Raw genomic sequence first — 12500 nt, 5'->3', positions numbered from 1 at the left:
GTTGGTAGTTCATCCCCTCGGTCGTCCCGCCCGAGGGCGGACCGACATTCGGGGGTGTTGTCGGGACGAGCCTGTCACGCCCCTCAAATATATCCATGATTTTTAAAACAATTTCATCACAGACCAATCCAGGATCCAAACTAACGTTTGAGGACACTGAAAAACATTCAATCAAATTCACATCCATAAAACCTGTGTATTTTAAAATCATATATCACATCACTCGATAATTCACATTTATGGCAACCCAAGCCAACTTGACAAACATGAACAACATTTATAAATCCACAAGCTAAATAAATTATACAATCAGAACTCCAACTATTCACCACAAGTTCATATCGTCATAAATTAGACTTAACATTCCGAAATTCCAAATAAGAGAGATCTTCTAACACTTTTACACAGTATATCCATTTCGATTCATCGACAACATTTCATTACATACAAAACATACTTATACAACAATATCATAATAACCACCCAGACTTGCCCATAATTCTGAATAGCTATCCATGGCCTCAGCCCAAATCAACATCTCGAAGAGTGACAAGCTGACCTGAAAGATTTATATAACAACGGAGTGAGTCAAAAACGACTCAGCAAGTGACAAAGCATATTCAGAACAAAAGGAACGGTTTCAAACGAGTAAGGTATCATAATGCAAGGCAGAATACAAGAATTCTCAAGGATACCATCTCAATAGATACCAAATCATACGTATCATGTCATTCAAAACATATTTGATCCATAACGAATGGAGCATAGAGTAATTGGAACATATCAATGGCAGATAGGACATTTCAGAACATATCAGTTCATAGCAAATGGAGCACAGAGTAATTGGAGCATATCAATGGCAGATTAAATGTTCCAGAGCATATCAACGACATATGGAACATTTCGAAGCATATTATCAGTGAATGAAGCATTTCAGAGCATAACAAAAACAAATATCGTACAGAAGCTCAAACGTCGTCTTTGACGTTGCAAACATATCAATCTTATCCAAAGCATGTACAGAAACATATAACCAAAGCTCTGGATATCATATCAAACATACAGAAGGTGTAGTGGGATCTCAGTCAGAATGTGATTCATCCATTTCTGAATGACCACCTGACAAAAGTCTCCCACGTCTGGGAGCTCCATCCACCCACGTCTAGGTGAAGTCAAAGGGGGCCGGCAGAGCATCGCAGGCTCTAAGCAATATCCCACATAGCGGGACCCCACATAGCGGGCAAATAAGCGCATACCAGAATATCCCACATAGCGGGACCCCACATAGCGGGCAAATCAGCGCATACCCTTTACCATTTCTGGCAAAGGTCCAGACAATCCCACACACCAGAGTACAAAAGGGCAGTTTCAACAATAAGTAGCATATATCGGAAGCACACGCGGAACAACAAACGTACATGTGCCTTTACGAGTCAAATAGGATGCAAGGAACAAATCTCTCACAAATGTATTCAGATTTGGAAACGAAATGAAAGCAAGAGCATTCAAGGATTCCAAACAATCATATATAGCTCAATTCAAATAAGAAGATTTGATGAATTCAATGTCCAAAGGAATGAAACTGGAATAGGCACATATCGAAAGCAAATGCGGAACAATAGGATATACATGTGCCTATATGAGTCAATACGATATAGCATAAACGTTACACAACAGTTTTCAAGAATGCAATAATTTTAAGGACAAGAGCATACAAGAATTCAAAGCAGTAATATGAAGCTCAATTGAATGAGAAAGCTAAAGGATATCAATTTCCAAAGGAATGAAACCAGAATATGAGAAATCGACCAATGCTCGATTTCTGGCAGAATATAGAAGGCACATTGAACAAATGATTCAAACTATCAATCGTGCTCCAATTTACTCAGAAATAATCATTGGATTATACTTTCAGATAAGACAGACTTCATATGAATTGAGCTGTCCAACAGAGAGAGTTACAAATGATTTGGTAAGCAAGAGTCGTAGAACAAAATCTCCGTTGGCAGAATTCATAATGTCAGATTCAACAGATAACTGGCCAGGTGTTTGGATTCCAAATCTTTCAATCCATATATCAAAGAAAGGTCTACAAGTTTAGTTTCCAATGAAATCACTTTTGAACAAATCAGAGTTTCCAACAAAGACTAATAGGCAGCTCGGTATCAAAAGGTCAGAATCTCAAAAGTTGCACAGATTCGAATCGTTACGTCTAAACAGGAGATATAACAAATGCAAGGCTAGAACAAATCAAAGTTCCTCATATTCAAAGCAAATGTAGAGATAAAAATGGCAGTGAGGAAAGATCAGGATATTTGCAATAAGACATATCAGAGCAATTATAGGAGAAACGATCAGGGAACTTGCAATAGAAAGGATCGAAACATTTGCAATAGAAAGGATCGAAACAAGCGGGAAACTTGCCTTTCAAATATTTTGATCTGAATATCCAAGGAAGGTGTCAATCCAATCTTTCTACTTTTCCTCCGTGTCCTCTCTCTGTTTCGTTTTGTGCTCCCGTTTTCTTCCTTTCTTCGTAACTACATCACGTGTCGAACATCGAGGCACAGTCACCTGCTCTCTCTTACTCTCATTCCTTCTTTTTCTTTCCCAAACACAGCTGCCACAGCTGCCGCTGCCACAATCGCAGCCACGACCGCAACTGCGGTCACAACCGCAGCCCCCTTCCACTGCACTATTTCCTTCTTCCCTTCTCTCGTTCCTACTCTTTCTCTTTCCCAAAAGCAGCTACTGCAGCTATTGCAGCCACCACCGCTGCCGCAGCTACCGCAGCCAACGTCGCAGCCGCAGCCGGAGTCGCAGCCACGGCCGCAGCCACCACACTCGCAGCCTCTTCTTCCTCCCCTGCTCATCTTCCTCTCCTTCTTCTCTTCCAACTGCAGCTGCCATCGCCGCAGCCGTAGCCCCTTCTCTTCTTCCTCTCCTTCCCTTCTTCCTTTCTCTTCTTCTTCCTTTCCTTCTCTTCTTTCCCAGCTGCATGCTGCAGTCGCAGCCTCAGCCACGGCCACAGCCTTTTCTTCCTCCCCTGCTCATCTTCCTCTCCTTCTTCTCTTCCAACTGCAGCTGCCATCGCCGCAGCCGCAGCCCCTACTCTTCTTCCTCTCCTTCCCTTCTTCCTTTCTCTTCTTCTTTCCCTGCCACAGCTGCAGCTGCCACAACCGCAGCCGCAGCTACTTTCTTCCCTTCTCCTCTTCCTTTTCCTTCCTTTCTTCTTCTTCTCTTCTTCTCCTTCCTCCCCTTCTTCTCCCCGACGTCACCCACACCCTCTCCTCTGTTTCGTCTGCAGGAAACAGAGGTATCACAACCTCTTCCCCTGCTTCCTCTTCCTCTTCTCTTCCTCTTCTTCTTCTTCTCCTCTTCGAACGCCCCACACCTCTCCTCTGTTTCCACCTGCAGGAAACAGAGGTGCTGCAGCCCTAGCTGCTGCCACCTCTCGCTCCTCTCCCTCTTCCCTCTCTTTTCCCTCTTCTTCTCCTCTTCCCTTTTCCTCCCCAACCCCACACACCTCCTCGCTGCAGCCTTGCCGCAGCTATCCTCTTCTCTTCTTCTTCTTCTTCTTCTTCTCTTCTCCCTCTTCTTCCTCTCTTCTTCTCCCCACGCCCCACAGCTTCTCGCTGCAGCCCTCGCTGCAGCCACCTCCTCTTCTTCTTCTTCTCCTTCTTCTTCTTCTCTTCTCCCTCTTCTTCCTCTCTTCTTCCTCCTCTCTTCTTTTCCCTCTTCTTCTTCTTCTTCTTCTTCTCTTCTCCCTCTTCTTCCTCTCTTCTTCTACCACTCTCCTTCTTGTCCTCACGCCCCACCGCTCTCTCTGTTTCTGGAAGAAACAGAGTGCGTGGGAGGCGGTGGGATAATACCGAATTTTCGGTTTTCCCTTTTTTTTTCTTTTTTGCAACTTAGCAGTTTAGTCCTTGTAATTTCTATATTTACATATAAGTCCTCCAATTTACATATAAATCTTTATTAATAATTTTTTAAAAGCGAGGGATATTACACTCTCCCCCCCTTAAAAGAAAATTTAGTCCTCTAAATTGATCATAGCTCAATCGATGAAAAGATGAGGATTATGATATCTCTATTTCCTCCTCCTACTCTTAAATAGTTTCATCAATACAATACAATTACATAATTATCCACGAGCGACCGAAATATTCTCCTCCTTGATCCTCAATAGACGGTAACCCGACTTTCAAGCAATTTTTCTAAAAATACTTGCGCACCCTACAGTTAATCAAGCAAGTCGTTACTTCAGGAAATACTCATTTTTGATTGTCACCTGATTCAATTGTCTATAATCATTACAAAACCTCAATGTTCCATACATCTTTTTAACTAACACCGGAGCACCCCATGATGAAATATTAAGCCAAATAAAATCCTCATTTAATAATCCTTGTAGTTGCTTTTCCAATTCCACTTACTCAAATGATATCTTTCTGTAGAGAGGCTTAGATATTGGGATTGTCCCAAGGACCAAATCAAAAGCAAGATCACATTTGTAGGTAATCCAAACAAGTCATCCTGGAATACATTAGGAAAGGAGATAAATAATGTCCAATACTCTCAAAATAAAAGATCGGCTGATCAAATATGCAAAAAGTGATCATTTGTTATATACCAATCCATACTGGTATGATAAGAAGATAGCCAATGCATACCAAGTATAATATCATAACTCCAAATCTCTAGGAGAACTAAATCAGCCAAAGTTCAAGTTCTCCAACAAAAATCAGACAAGAGGACCAGATTCAAGTTCGTTATCAAAGAATCTCCAATGATTGTACTTACATATATCACATAATACAGTGGTCTAGGTTGAATACCCAAATGATAGGCAACATGTTACGAATCAAATCGTAGATAGAACCCATGTTCAAACAAATATTTGCATTCTTTCATAAACATGCATAATACCTTTGACCACTAATTCATAAGTTTCAGAATCATATTCAGTGATAGCATACACTCTGACATGGGCTGATGATTTATGAGGCAGTGACTCTTTCTTCTTGTTCAAAGGGCGGTCTTTTATTTTATGATCCAACTTTCTACAAGCAAAATAGACTCCAATCACCCGAAACACAAATTTGTTTCATAATTTAACTTATAATTCACACATGATTGAGTCTTTTGTGATGACTTCCCATTTCAAATCCAAAGGTCTTGACCCTCTTGTTATTACTTTTTGATTCATTTCCAATCATATTTTTATTGCTAAACTTATCCTTATCATTCTTGCCACATATCTCCAAAAATTCTTTTCATTGTTGCCAATAATAATCAGCCTCTACTTCCAATATAAGGTAGCAAAAGAAATCTTTTGATCATTAGAACAATTTTGTATATCAAACATCTTCTCCATTTGCATCATCCATTTTTCTACCACCAATGAAATTAGGTTCATCATGCTTCTGCTACGCCACTCTGATTGAATATCCCCGATCAATCCTTTCATTCCCCTTAATTAATCAGAAACAAATGAAATAGGAGGACCAAATGTCCTCATCATCCTAGATCCCTAAAATGCATCAAAGAAAATTTTCACCAATCACTATAGTTCACTAGACCTCAATATATTTTGCACGTCAACATATCAAATATTTCAGTAATCCTCAAACCATGCTCTGATACCACCTCTGTCACGCCCCTCAAATATATCCATGATTTTTAAAACAATTTCATCACAGACCAATCCAGGATCCAAACTAACGTTTGAGGACACTGAAAAACATTCAATCAAATTCACATCCATAAAACCTGTGTATTTTAAAATCATATATCACATCACTCGATAATTCACATTTATGGCAACCCAAGCCAACTTGACAAACATGAACAACATTTATAAATCCACAAGCTAAATAAATTATACAATCAGAACTCCAACTATTCACCACAAGTTCATATCGTCATAAATTAGACTTAACATTCCGAAATTCCAAATAAGAGAGATCTTCTAACACTTTTACACAGTATATCCATTTCGATTCATCGACAACATTTCATTACATACAAAACATACTTATACAACAATATCATAATAACCACCCAGACTTGCCCATAATTCTGAATAGCTATCCATGGCCTCAGCCCAAATCAACATCTCGAAGAGTGACAAGCTGACCTGAAAGATTTATATAACAACGGAGTGAGTCAAAAACGACTCAGCAAGTGACAAAGCATATTCAGAACAAAAGGAACGGTTTCAAACGAGTAAGGTATCATAATGCAAGGCAGAATACAAGAATTCTCAAGGATACCATCTCAATAGATACCAAATCATACGTATCATGTCATTCAAAACATATTTGATCCATAACGAATGGAGCATAGAGTAATTGGAACATATCAATGGCAGATAGGACATTTCAGAACATATCAGTTCATAGCAAATGGAGCACAGAGTAATTGGAGCATATCAATGGCAGATTAAATGTTCCGGAGCATATCAACGACATATGGAACATTTCGAAGCATATTATCAGTGAATGAAGCATTTCAGAGCATAACAAAAACAAATATCGTACAGAAGCTCAAACGTCGTCTTTGACGTTGCAAACATATCAATCTTATCCAAAGCATGTACAGAAACATATAACCAAAGCTCTGGATATCATATCAAACATACAGAAGGTGTAGTGGGATCTCAGTCAGAATGTGATTCATCCATTTCTGAATGACCACCTGACAAAAGTCTCCCACGTCTGGGAGCTCCATCCACCCACGTCTAGGTGAAGTCAAAGGGGGCCGGCAGAGCATCGCAGGCTCTAAGCAATATCCCACATAGCGGGACCCCACATAGCGGGCAAATAAGCGCATACCAGAATATCCCACATAGCGGGACCCCACATAGCGGGCAAATCAGCGCATACCCTTTACCATTTCTGGCAAAGGTCCAGACAATCCCACACACCAGAGTACAAAAGGGCAGTTTCAACAATAAGTAGCATATATCGGAAGCACACGCGGAACAACAAACGTACATGTGCCTTTACGAGTCAAATAGGATGCAAGGAACAAATCTCTCACAAATGTATTCAGATTTGGAAACGAAATGAAAGCAAGAGCATTCAAGGATTCCAAACAATCATATATAGCTCAATTCAAATAAGAAGATTTGATGAATTCAATGTCCAAAGGAATGAAACTGGAATAGGCACATATCGAAAGCAAATGCGGAACAATAGGATATACATGTGCCTATATGAGTCAATACGATATAGCATAAACGTTACACAACAGTTTTCAAGAATGCAATAATTTTAAGGACAAGAGCATACAAGAATTCAAAGCAGTAATATGAAGCTCAATTGAATGAGAAAGCTAAAGGATATCAATTTCCAAAGGAATGAAACCAGAATATGAGAAATCGACCAATGCTCGATTTCTGGCAGAATACAGAAGGCACATTGAACAAATGATTCAAACTATCAATCGTGCTCCAATTTACTCAGAAATAATCATTGGATTATACTTTCAGATAAGACAGACTTCATATGAATTGAGCTGTCCAACAGAGAGAGTTACAAATGATTTGGTAAGCAAGAGTCGTAGAACAAAATCTCCGTTGGCAGAATTCATAATGTCAGATTCAACAGATAACTGGCCAGGTGTTTGGATTCCAAATCTTTCAATCCATATATCAAAGAAAGGTCTACAAGTTTAGTTTCCAATGAAATCACTTTTGAACAAATCAGAGTTTCCAACAAAGACTAATAGGCAGCTCGGTATCAAAAGGTCAGAATCTCAAAAGTTGCACAGATTCGAATCGTTACGTCTAAACAGGAGATATAACAAATGCAAGGCTAGAACAAATCAAAGTTCCTCATATTCAAAGCAAATGTAGAGATAAAAATGGCAGTGAGGAAAGATCAGGATATTTGCAATAAGACATATCAGAGCAATTATAGGAGAAACGATCAGGGAACTTGCAATAGAAAGGATCGAAACATTTGCAATAGAAAGGATCGAAACAAGCGGGAAACTTGCCTTTCAAATATTTTGATCTGAATATCCAAGGAAGGTGTCAATCCAATCTTTCTACTTTTCCTCCGTGTCCTCTCTCTGTTTCGTTTTGTGCTCCCGTTTTCTTCCTTTCTTCGTAACTACATCACGTGTCGAACATCGAGGCACAGTCACCTGCTCTCTCTTACTCTCATTCCTTCTTTTTCTTTCCCAAACACAGCTGCCACAGCTGCCGCTGCCACAATCGCAGCCACGACCGCAACTGCGGTCACAACCGCAGCCCCCTTCCACTGCACTATTTCCTTCTTCCCTTCTCTCGTTCCTACTCTTTCTCTTTCCCAAAAGCAGCTACTGCAGCTATTGCAGCCACCACCGCTGCCGCAGCTACCGCAGCCAACGTCGCAGCCGCAGCCGGAGTCGCAGCCACGGCCGCAGCCACCACACTCGCAGCCTCTTCTTCCTCCCCTGCTCATCTTCCTCTCCTTCTTCTCTTCCAACTGCAGCTGCCATCGCCGCAGCCGTAGCCCCTTCTCTTCTTCCTCTCCTTCCCTTCTTCCTTTCTCTTCTTCTTCCTTTCCTTCTCTTCTTTCCCAGCTGCATGCTGCAGTCGCAGCCTCAGCCACGGCCACAGCCTTTTCTTCCTCCCCTGCTCATCTTCCTCTCCTTCTTCTCTTCCAACTGCAGCTGCCATCGCCGCAGCCGCAGCCCCTACTCTTCTTCCTCTCCTTCCCTTCTTCCTTTCTCTTCTTCTTTCCCTGCCACAGCTGCAGCTGCCACAACCGCAGCCGCAGCTACTTTCTTCCCTTCTCCTCTTCCTTTTCCTTCCTTTCTTCTTCTTCTCTTCTTCTCCTTCCTCCCCTTCTTCTCCCCGACGTCACCCACACCCTCTCCTCTGTTTCGTCTGCAGGAAACAGAGGTATCACAACCTCTTCCCCTGCTTCCTCTTCCTCTTCTCTTCCTCTTCTTCTTCTTCTCCTCTTCGAACGCCCCACACCTCTCCTCTGTTTCCACCTGCAGGAAACAGAGGTGCTGCAGCCCTAGCTGCTGCCACCTCTCGCTCCTCTCCCTCTTCCCTCTCTTTTCCCTCTTCTTCTCCTCTTCCCTTTTCCTCCCCAACCCCACACACCTCCTCGCTGCAGCCTTGCCGCAGCTATCCTCTTCTCTTCTTCTTCTTCTTCTTCTTCTCTTCTCCCTCTTCTTCCTCTCTTCTTCTCCCCACGCCCCACAGCTTCTCGCTGCAGCCCTCGCTGCAGCCACCTCCTCTTCTTCTTCTTCTCCTTCTTCTTCTTCTCTTCTCCCTCTTCTTCCTCTCTTCTTCCTCCTCTCTTCTTTTCCCTCTTCTTCTTCTTCTTCTTCTTCTCTTCTCCCTCTTCTTCCTCTCTTCTTCTACCACTCTCCTTCTTGTCCTCACGCCCCACCGCTCTCTCTGTTTCTGGAAGAAACAGAGTGCGTGGGAGGCGGTGGGATAATACCGAATTTTCGGTTTTCCCTTTTTTTTTCTTTTTTGCAACTTAGCAGTTTAGTCCTTGTAATTTCTATATTTACATATAAGTCCTCCAATTTACATATAAATCTTTATTAATAATTTTTTAAAAGCGAGGGATATTACACTCTCCCCCCCTTAAAAGAAAATTTAGTCCTCTAAATTGATCATAGCTCAATCGATGAAAAGATGAGGATTATGATATCTCTATTTCCTCCTCCTACTCTTAAATAGTTTCATCAATACAATACAATTACATAATTATCCACGAGCGACCGAAATATTCTCCTCCTTGATCCTCAATAGACGGTAACCCGACTTTCAAGCAATTTTTCTAAAAATACTTGCGCACCCTACAGTTAATCAAGCAAGTCGTTACTTCAGGAAATACTCATTTTTGATTGTCACCTGATTCAATTGTCTATAATCATTACAAAACCTCAATGTTCCATACATCTTTTTAACTAACACCGGAGCACCCCATGATGAAATATTAAGCCAAATAAAATCCTCATTTAATAATCCTTGTAGTTGCTTTTCCAATTCCACTTACTCAAATGATATCTTTCTGTAGAGAGGCTTAGATATTGGGATTGTCCCAAGGACCAAATCAAAAGCAAGATCACATTTGTAGGTAATCCAAACAAGTCATCCTGGAATACATTAGGAAAGGAGATAAATAATGTCCAATACTCTCAAAATAAAAGATCGGCTGATCAAATATGCAAAAAGTGATCATTTGTTATATACCAATCCATACTGGTATGATAAGAAGATAGCCAATGCATACCAAGTATAATATCATAACTCCAAATCTCTAGGAGAACTAAATCAGCCAAAGTTCAAGTTCTCCAACAAAAATCAGACAAGAGGACCAGATTCAAGTTCGTTATCAAAGAATCTCCAATGATTGTACTTACATATATCACATAATACAGTGGTCTAGGTTGAATACCCAAATGATAGGCAACATGTTACGAATCAAATCGTAGATAGAACCCATGTTCAAACAAATATTTGCATTCTTTCATAAACATGCATAATACCTTTGACCACTAATTCATAAGTTTCAGAATCATATTCAGTGATAGCATACACTCTGACATGGGCTGATGATTTATGAGGCAGTGACTCTTTCTTCTTGTTCAAAGGGCGGTCTTTTATTTTATGATCCAACTTTCTACAAGCAAAATAGACTCCAATCACCCGAAACACAAATTTGTTTCATAATTTAACTTATAATTCACACATGATTGAGTCTTTTGTGATGACTTCCCATTTCAAATCCAAAGGTCTTGACCCTCTTGTTATTACTTTTTGATTCATTTCCAATCATATTTTTATTGCTAAACTTATCCTTATCATTCTTGCCACATATCTCCAAAAATTCTTTTCATTGTTGCCAATAATAATCAGCCTCTACTTCCAATATAAGGTAGCAAAAGAAATCTTTTGATCATTAGAACAATTTTGTATATCAAACATCTTCTCCATTTGCATCATCCATTTTTCTACCACCAATGAAATTAGGTTCATCATGCTTCTGCTACGCCACTCTGATTGAATATCCCCGATCAATCCTTTCATTCCCCTTAATTAATCAGAAACAAATGAAATAGGAGGACCAAATGTCCTCATCATCCTAGATCCCTAAAATGCATCAAAGAAAATTTTCACCAATCACTATAGTTCACTAGACCTCAATATATTTTGCACGTCAACATATCAAATATTTCAGTAATCCTCAAACCATGCTCTGATACCACCTCTGTCACGCCCCTCAAATATATCCATGATTTTTAAAACAATTTCATCACAGACCAATCCAGGATCCAAACTAACGTTTGAGGACACTGAAAAACATTCAATCAAATTCACATCCATAAAACCTGTGTATTTTAAAATCATATATCACATCACTCGATAATTCACATTTATGGCAACCCAAGCCAACTTGACAAACATGAACAACATTTATAAATCCACAAGCTAAATAAATTATACAATCAGAACTCCAACTATTCACCACAAGTTCATATCGTCATAAATTAGACTTAACATTCCGAAATTCCAAATAAGAGAGATCTTCTAACACTTTTACACAGTATATCCATTTCGATTCATCGACAACATTTCATTACATACAAAACATACTTATACAACAATATCATAATAACCACCCAGACTTGCCCATAATTCTGAATAGCTATCCATGGCCTCAGCCCAAATCAACATCTCGAAGAGTGACAAGCTGACCTGAAAGATTTATATAACAACGGAGTGAGTCAAAAACGACTCAGCAAGTGACAAAGCATATTCAGAACAAAAGGAACGGTTTCAAACGAGTAAGGTATCATAATGCAAGGCAGAATACAAGAATTCTCAAGGATACCATCTCAATAGATACCAAATCATACGTATCATGTCATTCAAAACATATTTGATCCATAACGAATGGAGCATAGAGTAATTGGAACATATCAATGGCAGATAGGACATTTCAGAACATATCAGTTCATAGCAAATGGAGCACAGAGTAATTGGAGCATATCAATGGCAGATTAAATGTTCCAGAGCATATCAACGACATATGGAACATTTCGAAGCATATTATCAGTGAATGAAGCATTTCAGAGCATAACAAAAACAAATATCGTACAGAAGCTCAAACGTCGTCTTTGACGTTGCAAACATATCAATCTTATCCAAAGCATGTACAGAAACATATAACCAAAGCTCTGGATATCATATCAAACATACAGAAGGTGTAGTGGGATCTCAGTCAGAATGTGATTCATCCATTTCTGAATGACCACCTGACAAAAGTCTCCCACGTCTGGGAGCTCCATCCACCCACGTCTAGGTGAAGTCAAAGGGGGCCGGCAGAGCATCGCAGGCTCTAAGCAATATCCCACATAGCGGGACCCCACATAGCGGGCAAATAAGCGCATACCAGAATATCCCACATAGCGGGACCCCACATAGCGGGCAAATCAGCGCATACCCTTTACCATTTCTGGCAAAGGTCCAGACAATC

Source organism: Musa acuminata, unplaced genomic scaffold, assembly GCF_036884655.1.
Source record: "Musa acuminata AAA Group cultivar baxijiao unplaced genomic scaffold, Cavendish_Baxijiao_AAA HiC_scaffold_1136, whole genome shotgun sequence".
NCBI classification, from domain to species: domain Eukaryota; kingdom Viridiplantae; phylum Streptophyta; class Magnoliopsida; order Zingiberales; family Musaceae; genus Musa; species Musa acuminata.
Note: the sequence above shows the minus strand (reverse complement) of the source record.